Consider the following 12,454-nt stretch of genomic DNA (forward strand, 5'->3'; position numbering starts at 1 on the left):
TTTGCAAAGACGGGAGGGCGTGTCTGGTAAGCAAAGCGCAAGGACGGTGGGCGGGGCAAGCTGGAAGACGACGACGCCTGTAACAACAAGGTGACGGTTGAGAATTTACCAGTGCCGTACCTATGTGCTGTGTTTTGTGTTCATACGTGGGGGTGGCAGGGGTGGATCTTGTCAATTTCTTGCCATTTAATTTCTGTAATCCACTTTGTGTTGCATTTTAATATATGAGCAGTGCTATATGGATAAACTCGATTTGATTTGAGGGCCACACCAACATGCAAACATCACTTCTGCTCATAAAGAATTCAATGTCTTTTTGTAATGCTGTAAATTGTATTTTGATCATCTGCTACCTGTGTAGTTAGGGTATATGTTATGTTAGGAGAAGTAATTTAAAATATAAATAAAATAAATGTATCTTTTTAAGCCCGTGCTATGAATATTGTCTTGGCGGCCTGTGGCAACGGCATATGGTCCGGGTGCAGACGGCTCCAGCTTATTAGGTCATGATGGTATCATTTTTAACCTGTATGTGTATGACTGTCTGTGTCCTTGTAGTTGTCAAGCAGCAGGTGGGGATTGTTCTAATTTCCTATTTTAATGAATATCATGCACTTTGAGTTACTGTTACGCGTATGGAAAGTGTTTACAAATAAAGTTTGATTGCTTGATAGAGATGATTTATTTATGGTGTGCAGTCTGTGATTATTTATTGGACCAAATATCTGTTCCAATATTTACAGTGGGTACAGAAAGTATTCAGACCCCTTAAATTTGTCCCTTTTTATTTTATATTGCAGTCATTTGCTAAAATCTTGTATTATTTTTTCCCCCTCATTAATGTACACACAGCACCCCATATTGACAGAAAAAAAACAGATTTGTTGAAATTTTTGCAGATTTATTCAAAAATATCACACAGCCATAAGTATTCAGACCCTTTGCTCAGTATTAGGTAGAAGCCCCCTTTGAGCTAATACAGCCATTAGTCCCTTTTGGAAGGATGCAACAGTTTTCACACCTGGATTTGGGGATCCTCTGCTATTCCTCCTTGCAGATCCTCTCCACTTCTGTCAGGTTGGATGGTGAACGTTGGTGGACAGCCATGTTCAGGTCTCTCCAGAGATGCTCAAATGGGTTTAAGTCAGGGCTCTGGCTGGGCATTCAAGAACAATTACGGGAGGTATTCTGAAGCCTCTCCTTTGTGATTTTAGCTTGCGTGATTAGGGTCATTGTCTTGTTGGAAGGTGAACCTTCGGCCCAGTCTGAGGTCCTGAGCACTGGAGAACGTTTTCATCCAGGAGTATCCCGAGCACTTGGGCTGCATCAATTTTCCTTCGATTGCAACCAGTCCCTGCAACTGAAAAACACCCCCACAGCATGATGCTGCCACCACCATGCTTCACTGTTGGGATTGTATTGGACAGTGAATAGCAGTGCTGGTTTTCTCCACACATGCCGCTTAGAGTTGAGGCCAAAAAGTTCAATCTTCGTCTCATCAGACCAGAGAATCTTATTTTCTACCATCTTGGAGTCCTTCAGGTGTTTTTTTTTTTAAGCAAACTCCATGTGGGCTTTCATGTGTATGGCACTGAGGAGAGGTCGTCCCAAACGTCTTCCATTAAGGAGTGTGGAGGCCACTGTGCTCTTAGGAACCTTAAGTGCAGCAGAATATTTTTTTAACCATGGCAAGATCTGTGCCTTGCCACAATTCTGTCTCACAGTCTGGTTTGGCGCTGCTACAAAACAGGAACAAACTCCGACTGCAACGGACAATCAAAACTGCTGAAAGGATTGTCGGTACCCCCTACCGACCCTTGAGGACTTGCACGCTACCAGAACTAAGACAAGAGCGTGCAAAATCCTCTCGGACCCTCCGCATCCCCGGTCACCTGCTCTTCCGGCTCCTTCCTTCAGGTAGGCGCTACCGATCGATGCAAACTAGAACTAGCAGACAGCTTCTTCCCTCTTGCCATCAACTTCTTGAACACCGAACCTACAATGCCATGACAACATGCTGGCAATTTTTGGGACTTGAGTTCATTGTCACATTTCTGTGGGGCCAATGATGTATGACTCGTGCACTCAGTGTAGTCGTCTCGCCACGCTGCACTATCTGCATAGCTGTTGTTGACCAATGCTGGCCACTCCTGCCAGAGTAGCAACTGCTCCATTTGCACACCGACTGAGGAGTATCTGCAACATTTTCACAATCAACATTGTCCCAGATTATCGCACTACTCGTCACTTTAAACCGCATCCACTCCTAGAAGTCTCGACGCACGACGGTCATTGCACCGGACTATTGCGATATTAGTCATTCGAAGTGCGAGAGGACTCTGCATCTTTTTGCACAATTGTCAAAAAAAAAAAAAAAAATGTACCGGCATTACCAAATAACTAGCAATCCTTTACTGCTCAGTGACTGTTTTTTTTTCTCTTTTTTTTGTCAATGTCTTTCTGTCTCCAAAGTGTTCTCTGTCAATTGACTGTCTGTTGTTGTACTAGAGCGGCTCCAATTACCGGAGACAAATTCCTTGTGTGTTTTTTGGAAACACTTGGCAAATAAAGATGATTCTGATTCTGATTCTGAGCTCTTCAGGCAGTTCCTTGGACCTCATGATTCTCATTTGCTCTGACGTGCATTGTGAGCTGTAAAGTCTTGTATAGACAGGTGTGTGTTTTTTTTTAAAGGATGTATATTGACATCATACGCTTCCTCGTTGACAAAACAGTAACCCTCATGAATATCGGTTGAGAAATGAGCAAGTTTCGACTTAATTTGAGCATCCATGCATTGCCATCTATGGGAACAACGGCCTCCCCAACATGGCCGCCAAGTAGGCACGTTGGTTAGGCTCGCTTGTCTAGTGTTCATATCTATGGACAACACTGGTCTCAGCCGGAATCACACGCTCTTCTCCACTTCTACGTGCTTTATTAAAAATGTCCTGAATTTGCAGCGAACGTGCTGAATCCTTGTCACAGTAAGTCAATCACTACTTTACTGGACTAAAACATCATTCGTTCAATCTTCGTGTCCGGTTGACGTCGTCTCGGTGCACGTTGAAGCTTCTTGGCCTAGCTTAGCTTAGCTAAGCATGCTAACAAGTAGACGCGTGTCTGATCAACATGTCGCTCAGCAGTTCCAGCGTGAGCGTAAAGTGTTCTTTTTCCGCCACCTGCGAACCACAATATCTAATATTCAATCTTAAATGTGAAAACAACAACGACGAGATTGTCATTATCATTTTGTTTGTCTAAACGACTGAAATAATGTAATGTAACAATAGCAAAAATAATGTTCTGAGTCTTTTTGTTGAACATACAGCGAAAATGTGTGCAAGAAGGACACCAGAGTACAAGGAGGAACTTTGTGGACCAAAAGAGGAGAATGAGCCACAACATCAACTACTGGACGCTATATTCAATCTGCAGCCTCGAATTGTGCTGCACAGAGCAGGTTTGTTCACTTCTTAATGAATTGTTTCGGAAATGCATTCAAATTTTTGTAACGTGGGCACCGTGTGACGTTCAATAGGGCTGCGAGGATTCATGTATAAAATGTATACAAATTGATCATTGAAAGTGGTGGCAACGAGTTTCATTATCGAGTCGTTGCGTGGTTATTATGTTCGCAACCCACGATGAACATTGCTGTAACGCCATCAAAGATTTAAAAGGTGTGCCATCTTCTTTTCTAAAGTGGGCTCAAACATGACTGAGCCATGAAACAACAATTTGACCCAAGTCTTCAAAAATGTGGGAGCATTTGTCTCTACACGAAGCCAAATAGTGTGTTGTTTGCAAACTTTGTCAAAGCGAGATTGGCATGGCACAGAAGCACCACGGTGATCATTCGGCACCTAAAACAAAAACACATTGGAGTCATGGAGGAGGAGGAAGAGAGCTCCACATCTGGGTAAGTTTTTACAGAATCCTACATTTATCCCATTTTACAGTGAGAAAACGTCCCATTAGTTTCCCCTGGTGCTGGTAAATACTCATTATCCAGCTTGACAAGCATGAAAAGTTAATTAAACAGAGGTAGTTAGCCTAGCGAGAGTGAAGAAGAGAGAACTTTTTGATTCATTTGTCTTTTTTTTTGCTCATTTACGGTTAAATCTGTTGTCATATATATTTTGTGCGTTGTCACATATATTAAATTTTTTACTGTGGCTACAGCTGCTGCACTATACTGTATATCGTTTGAGTCTCATCACCGCAAAGTACGTGTGCGCAGTTGTCACTTTGCAGGTCCTGTCAGAGGAAAATAAACTCAACATGTTCTCATCTAATTTCAATAGGAGGATCGCACAGCGTACCGGTAGTCAATAGACTTCACACCGATCTGATCGGCTTGATCGGTATCGGCCGATAATTAGCATTTTATCCTGATGGGCTCTGTCGTAATTCGCCGTCATTAATCGGCTCCGCAAAAGACATTTACTCCGCGTCGCCATCATGTACAGTAGATTTGAATCCAAAAACGAGTGTATTTTTTACCCTGTGGCGTGTCTTTTGACGTAGTACTGTAAATATCTGACTGCCAATAAAGTTATTAAAAACAAAGATGTCGGCGATGTGGGACGGACAACACGCAATGCCTGGATCAGACTACAAGACAAATTTGGTCTTTCACGATTGCAACATGTCAGACTATTGCAATGAAATATTTGATTCCGATACCACCGCATCTCATCTTTTACGATCACTGGGCTTCATGTTGTCTACTCAAACACCACCGGATACACTCGTTGCCATGGTGGCGACCTCAACAATGGATCGCGCCGCGTGTATTACAAGAACAAAATGGGGAAAAACGTGTGGTGGTGGTCAGCGGTGCTCGGGAGGTTACGTTCATTTAAGGCTTGCTTGAGGTATGTTCACATACTTTGAATATGATACGGCTCGCAAGCAGGCAACAAAACGGTATGTAGCCTAGCAAGCTAGTCCTAGTACTAACAGTTGTACGTAAACATGCTGGCGTTCTGTTGAATCATGCTCTAAAGTTTCGGTGTGTGTGAAGTCATTTCATTCCAATAAAGTAATATAATTACAGTGAATTAGCATCCATTATTTCAGTCATGTCGTAATGTTGGTTTGACCTGACTGATTAGAATACATGACCTGACTCAAGAATCCTTTTGAAAATACTCGGTATACAGTACACAAGTATATACAGTGAATGAACAAGTCATTTAAATAGACACATTGCTCCATCTTGTGATCGGTTATGGTTTTTTTAAACTCGCTGATGGGTAATCGGCCACAAAAATCCTGATCATGTAAAGCCAAGTGATAAAATAGTCCTGGTCGACTTCAAATTTAAGGGTGTGTGCGTCTTTAGTGTAGTTTCTCTTTTTCAGGGTGGCTGTGTGCAGTTTGGCAACAATTGCGTTCCCGCATTTAACACATTCTCTGCCATGAACGGCTTTAGAAGTCAAATATCCATGTTAACTTGGAAGGCTGGCAGTGAACGGGTTAATGCATATCTCTTCCGCATAGAACGAATGCGTCGCCATGATTCCACGGGGTGATGTAGATCTACATTTGGAATTGGTACACAAGACAATTCCAAAGTGCTTAACAGTTACATAAGATTTACAAGAAGGCATAAAAACATATTCCGTAAAATGTAAAATAATCATGAATTACTGTAATTTCTTGTGTATAATGTGCAAATGTTCCCAAAATATTTTCATTCAATAGAGCGCATTAAATATAAGTTTTAGAACAAATTACATTGTATAATTGTATACCAGTACCTAAGAGTTGTGAAAAAGGTAGACACTTCCATTCCAGTATGTTATGTCATGTCGCATGTTAAGCATATATATTAGGGTAATGTGCGCCGCCAGTCTGAGATTCCTGACCTGCTCGCGGCAGCTTGCCTTGTTGTTGTCGTTAGCGTAGCAGGTTTCTTGCTATTGCATTAAACGGCAGAAACGGCTACCCTTAAGTTTGTTTGACCTTAAACCTAAGATGGAAAATGTAGACTACAAGGGTTAGTTACACGGCCACTTTAAAAAGCATCGCTGCCGAAGATGTGGGGAACGCGCGAAGCAGCGCGGCAATTCCAAGTATTGGAATGGAACGTGAGATTGTGGAGGAAAACGAAGGAGAAAATCTTCCAGCAAAGAGCAGATGCAAGAGCTTCGGGACGTGGGAAAGTCCCACAGTTTCCGGACGTGGACGAAGAGCTGCTGCAGATTATCGTAGAGCAGAGGGCAAGTGGCTGCGCGATCAACACTGCCGAACTTTGTCTCAAATCTTGGAGAATAATGAGGAATAAAGGTAGCCAAGACTTCAGGGCATCCGCTAACTGATGTGAGTCTGTTAGGCGCAGAACAACAATTGCACGTCGTCTTCCGGCCAATTGTGAGGATCAATTGACAAAATACCAGCAGTTCATCATTGGGGTGAGAAAGCAGCAAGAATAAGAAATTGGCTGCCCGGCAAATGCTGATCAAACAATCTTTGATCTGCCAAACGCTCCAACAATCGATCAGATCGGCGGAAAAACAGTGAAGGTCAAGTCTCCGAGGAACCAAAAAGAGCACTTTATTTGAATTCGGGTTGGGCATTGTTTGCATTGGGGCGATTTCGGTCCCGATTCCGGTTCTTCGTTTGGATTCCTGTTCCAAACGATTCTCGATTCGGATTCTTTCGGGGGTCTAGGTCAAAAACGTTTGCGTTGTTTAAATAAAGGCTGTCCAAATTAGGAACATCCATTTTCTTAGCAGCCTGCAGCATGAACTAAAGTGAACTTTTGACTCTGCATTCTATATACATACATGCAAATCAGTTGCCTTTTGGCCAAATTCGCTGTTTTGAACTCAAAATAGGATATTTACGTGAATCGTATCGTTCCAATGACTTTTTCCTGCGTTTCACTCGTGCGCTGCCTCGATGTTGCCATAGACATATTTTAGCTTCACTCGCCCAATTGACTTCTTTGAAGTTCCGCACGGCGTAGGCGGAGGCTCGGCGCCGGAGGGAGCGCGTCAGACTTCTACACATCGTGAAAGCCTCCTTTGCACAATATAATCTTAATCCGAGTGTTGCACTGTGGTGACTGGTCATTTATTTTAACATAATTAACACTTTTGTTCACCGCTGCCGTCGGGCACAAGCACGGCTTCATGCGCGTTCTGTTCTGTTGCTTCTTGCCGCTTCCTCCTTGGTTTTCACCACTTTCTTATTCGGGGTCGGGCGGACTCTACGCATCCAAACTGGGAACCAAATGTTTTTAATTTGAACGATCCCGGGAGAACCGGAATGTTAGTCCCGGTTCCAATCGGTTCTCGATGCCCAACCCTAGCTGTAATGCTGGGCGCTTATGGAGATCAGAATCAGAGTAATCTTTCTTTGCCAAGTATGTCCAAAAACACACAAGGAATTTGTCTCCAGTAGTTGGAGCCGCCCTAGTACGACAAAAGACGGTCAATTGGCAGAGAACACTTTGGAGACAGAAAGACGTTGACAAAAAACAGTCACTGAGCAATAAAGGGGTGCTAGTTATCTGGTAATGCCGGTACATTTTTGATTATTTTTTTTTGACAATTGTGCAAAAAGATGCCTCTAGCACTTAGAGCAGTTCGAATGACTAATATTGCAATAGTCCGGTGCAACGACCGTTGTGCAAAGGGGCGCCGAGACTTCAAGCGAGGAGTGTGATAATCTGGGACAATGTCGATTGTGCAAATGTTGCAGATACTCCTCAGTCAGTGTGCAAATGGAGCAGATGCTCCTCTGGCACGAGTGGCCGGTATCGGTCGACAACAGATATGCAAATAGTGCAGCGTGGCGAGACGACTACACTGAGTGCACGAGTCGTAATTGCCCCACAGAAATGTGACGACGAACTCAAGTCCAAAAATTGCCAGCATGTTGTAATTGAATTGTAGGGTAGGTGTTTAAGAAGTTGGGACTAAAAGGAAGCCATACATAATCTTTCAACGAAAAACTCTTCCCACCCACTGCTAGTGGCCAAAGGGCGTCATAGTGAGATGCCACCCAAAAGGGTGGATGGATGAGGCGCTTACTAAGGACTGGATTCGGTCAGTCTGGTGTGACCACAAGCGACTGTCGCAAAATGCTGGTGCCGGATGCCAGCCATCAAATAAATCCTCAAAGAAAATAAAAATGACTTGGTAATCATTCCTGGTGGCATGACTGCACAGTTGCATGTGATGGTGTATTGTGCAATCGCGCTTTTAAAAAGCACATGCGGAAGAAATGGAACATGTGGATGCCGTCGGGCACTCATACGTTCACTGCAGGTGGCAATGTAAGGAAACACGCATGGATAAAAGACGCATGGGATGCGGTTTCCCCTGACATATTTTTCAGGGGATTCCAAAAAGTTGTCTGGCAAATGCCACGGATGGCACAGAGGATGACATGCTGTGGGAGGAGGATGAGATCGCTGTTCATGATGCAATGGCGGAGGCACCGGAGGGACTACGCCCTGAACTGGTCGCCAATCAGTCGCAGGGCACGCATAGACACGGACAACCATTCACACTCACGTTTGCCCGGTCACTGAGTGGGGACTGAAACCCACGCTGCTCGCACCAAAGTCAGGCCAGTGTTCCACTACACCAGGGGTGTCCAACTCAAATTCACGGTGGGCCAAAATGAAAAATTGGGACAACCTCAATATTACGTGAAAAATCATGTTTCCCTTCTCTGCAGGAATGTAGTGTTAAAGTTTACCGTATGGCAACATACTTACATTTTGCTTACAAACTGAATCTGGAATAAACAAAAACTAATATTATCAACACACGAGAAATCCAATTTGCGATAAAAGACATCAGTGGGATTTGTTTGTTGTTTTGTATCTAAATAGATAACATGAATTCTTCTGTCTCTCTATCTTCGATTGAATCTATCTCCGACTCCCTTTCTTTTTTATGTAGCGTACTTTCGCGACCATAAGGCGCACTTCAAAGTCTCCAAAACTCCAAGATGTCTACCACGCGGACGTGGAGGTGCCTTCGGAGCAGCCGTGAGCCAGTAGGGCCAGCGAGGCCGAAACGCGTTCACAAGTGTTGACCTCCGTTTACAAATCAGTGGCACTTTGATGAAAGAGGGTCCTAATTGACGAACGGGTTTTTGTAATGACCAGCCAGTCGATTTGTTTTGCTTCGTGTTGGGAGCAAAAATTGAACTTCGAATACAGTAGAATTCATTGATTTGATATATATGTCAGGTGCCCTGCGAGTGGCCGGCGACCGATTCAGGGTGTACCCCGCCTCCCGTCCCAAGATAGCTGGGATGGGCTCCAGCAGCCCGCGACCCCAGTGAGGATAAGCGCTAAAGAAAATGGATGGGTGGATATATATATATATATATATATATGTGTCACAAAAACATTGGCTAAAGCAGATGCATTGCTTGAAGTGTTTTAGCCTGAGTGGCAATTATCAACACTTGTCCACAGGAGGTTTATTGGAAGGTTGATAAAATACAAGGAGGTAGATTGAGTTAGACAAATTGATGACCGTATTTTCACGACCATAAGGCGCACTTAAAAGTCTTCAATTTTCTCCAAAATGGACGGGGCGCCTTATAATGGGCGCGCGCCTTACGTGTGCACCGAGTTCCAACATCTATAAATGTTGTTGTGTGATGAGCGCTGCGTTTAACTTTTTATTTGTATTTATTTTTGAGCGTTTCCTGCCGACACGCTGCTTACACAGAGGAAAAGCGGACGTGGCTGAGGACAGGGTGTGTGAAGGAGGACGCTAAAAGCCACGCCCCCGCGACGGGGTGTTTTTTTTAAATTTATTTTAATTTGAATTTTTTTTTACCGCTTGACTGACTGGGAGCATTTCCGGGGTGTGCATTGTGCAAAACAACATCGGTTTGGCTAAGGACGCCCCGAAAATGTCACCTACGAAGAGACACGCTTACGAAGCTATCAGTTACGCGGAGGAACGTGGGAATCGAGCAGCCGCGAGAGAATTCAAGATCAACGAATCCACCGTTCGCAAGCGGAGGAAGCTGGAAAATCGAGCTTCGCCAAGTCAAGGAGACGAAGCTGAGTTTCCGCGGGGAAAAAAAAGAAAAAGAAAACGCGGAAACAAGGCGAGGTGGCCCGAGTTAGTTTTCCAACTCGAACGATGGATTAATGAGCAAAGAACAGCCGGGAGAAGCGTCTCTACAGTCACCGTTCGACCGAGGGCAATAACTCGGGGCTTGCCATCCTTCCGGGAGGCTTGACGAACCGCTGGACATCGGTGGAAACTCAAAGTGAAGTTGCGAGCGGCGTGGGAGCCATGGATGACAGATGGCGAACACCGCTTTGCTAAGACTCGGTGGCAGCGCCGGGCGAGTTACGCCGCGATTTGTGAATGGGTTGCGGATGCTTGTTGGAGCTTTCGCACGGCAACGAGACTGACCGGAACCCGGCGTGTTTGATGGAGAACTTGGCCGGCTGTTCATTTCGGATACAGAAGATGAGGACTTTGATGGATTTGCGGATGAGGATTGATCCAAAAAATAGCGTGAGTACATTGTTAAAATTGGCTGGCAACCGGTTCAGGGCGTACCCCGCCTCCTGCCCGATGACAGCTGGGATAGGCTCCGGCACGCCCGCGACCCGCGTGAGGAGAAGCGCGACAGAAAATGGATGGATGGATGGATGGATACATTGTTAAATACTTCAATAAAGTACAACCGAACTCAGCTTTGCTCCCGCTGCCTTTTTAAAAACATTGTTTTAGCGTGCATGCATGCTACCGTGTGTTTTAAGCGAGCGTATGTTTTACCATGCCAGCGCCCATTAATACGGTGCGCCTTATGTATGTGTTGAATACAGAAATAGACCCCGGAACTGAGACTGCACCTTTTAATACGGTGCGCCCTATGGTTGTGAAAATACGGTAAATCTTTTTTCAAAGGCCAACAACAAAACAACCCCAAAAAAATAAGAATGTCCTTCAATAAAAATCCAAACAAATGATGAACAGTCCCTGCCAAGGAGTTGAGAAACCCTGAATTCAATCAATGTTCTATTCTTTGTTATGGCCACATTGCTGCGCACACGACAAACCGGTCTGTCTTTTACTTTAGTGAACAGATAATCTGGCTCCCACCTGTCTTGGAAGTTCCCCCTTTTTCATCTTTCGTTTGGCCATTTTGGGAAAGGGGAAGTGTAAAGTTGCCCGAGGAGACCGGTAGCATAGTTGCTAACGACCGCAACAGAAAGGGTAGGGGGCGCTCGCTGGTCTAGACTGATGGAGCAACACACTAACAAAGCATTCTGGGATTTGTAACATTAGTTGCGCATGTGCTATATACTGGCCTGCCAGCTCTAATACACATTTTGATATGATACGATTGTAGACCAAATTGTGGAAAATGTGGATCAAGGAGAGAGGTTGCAGTTCAATGAGATTTGGCCCACGTGTGTTTGTCGTCTTGTGTCTTGCAGACGTCAGTCGAGATCTTCGTCCTGAGTGGCCGAAGCCAGACTCTCTCACGTTAAAGAGGAAGAGGAGGACAAAGAGGTTTGTCACATTAAAGAGGAAGAAGACTTGAAGTCCCGCCACATCAAAGAGGAGGAGGAAGAGTTCCTCCACGTTAAGCAGGAAGAAATAATTCAGGTTCCTGTGACTGGTGTGTCTTTGAAGAGTGAAGATGAAGGTCAAAGTGAGGAGAACAGAGGGGCGCAGCCTCCAAGCAGCAGCTCAAGTCGACACATGACAACGGAAGGCGACGGAGATCGCTGTGGAGGATCACCAGCAGACGGCCTCTTAGCTCCACTGTCAGATAGTGACGACATGACGTCACACTCTCCTCGCACGGATGATGATGATGATGATGATGATGATGATAAACAGTCTGAAGGTGGTGAGACATCTCCCACTGACAACAAACGATGGAAATGTTCTCAGTGTGGGAAAACCTTTTATTCTAAGGGTCAGTTGAAAGAACACATGAGAAGCCACACTGGTGAGAAACCTTTTGCCTGCACAGTTTGTGGCCAAAGATTCTCTCAGAAGGTCATCTTAAGTCGTCACACAAGAACACACACTGTGAAGAAATATTTGACCTGCTCAGTTTGCGGTCAAAGATTCACCAAGAAGGGCGACTTGACAAGTCACACAAGAACCCACAATGGTGAGAAACCTTTTGCCTGCTCAGTTTGCGGTCAAACATTCTCAGCAGAGGCAAACTTAAAAGTACACACAAGAACCCACACTGGTGAGAAACCTTTTTCCTGCTCAGTTTGTGGCCAAAGATTCTCTCAGAAGGGAACCTTAAAAAGTCACACAAGAACACACACGGTTGAGAAACCATTTGCCTGTGCAGAATGTGGTCAAAGATTCTCGGAAAAAGGAAGCTTAAAAACACACACAAGAACACACACTGGAGAAAAAGCTTTTCCCTACAGAAGCGTATTGCATTCACTTGGATACTCCTGTTTTTCTGAGTAATT

The 12,454-nt window shown here is 44.5% G+C and overlaps 1 long non-coding RNA gene across 1 annotated transcript; it reads left to right on the forward strand.

The window, feature by feature from the left end:
* Positions 1–2,835: 2,835 nt before the first annotated feature.
* On the forward strand, positions 2,836–12,433 carry LOC133473120 (uncharacterized). Its single transcript, XR_009786965.1, has 3 exons — positions 2,836–2,987; positions 3,332–3,463; positions 11,447–12,433. It is a non-coding gene; the product is annotated as an uncharacterized LOC133473120 (long non-coding RNA).
* The last annotated feature ends 21 nt before the right edge of the window (positions 12,434–12,454 follow it).

The sequence above is a fragment of the Phyllopteryx taeniolatus genome, unplaced genomic scaffold (assembly GCF_024500385.1).
Source record: "Phyllopteryx taeniolatus isolate TA_2022b unplaced genomic scaffold, UOR_Ptae_1.2 contig_123, whole genome shotgun sequence".
Classification (NCBI taxonomy): domain Eukaryota; kingdom Metazoa; phylum Chordata; class Actinopteri; order Syngnathiformes; family Syngnathidae; genus Phyllopteryx; species Phyllopteryx taeniolatus.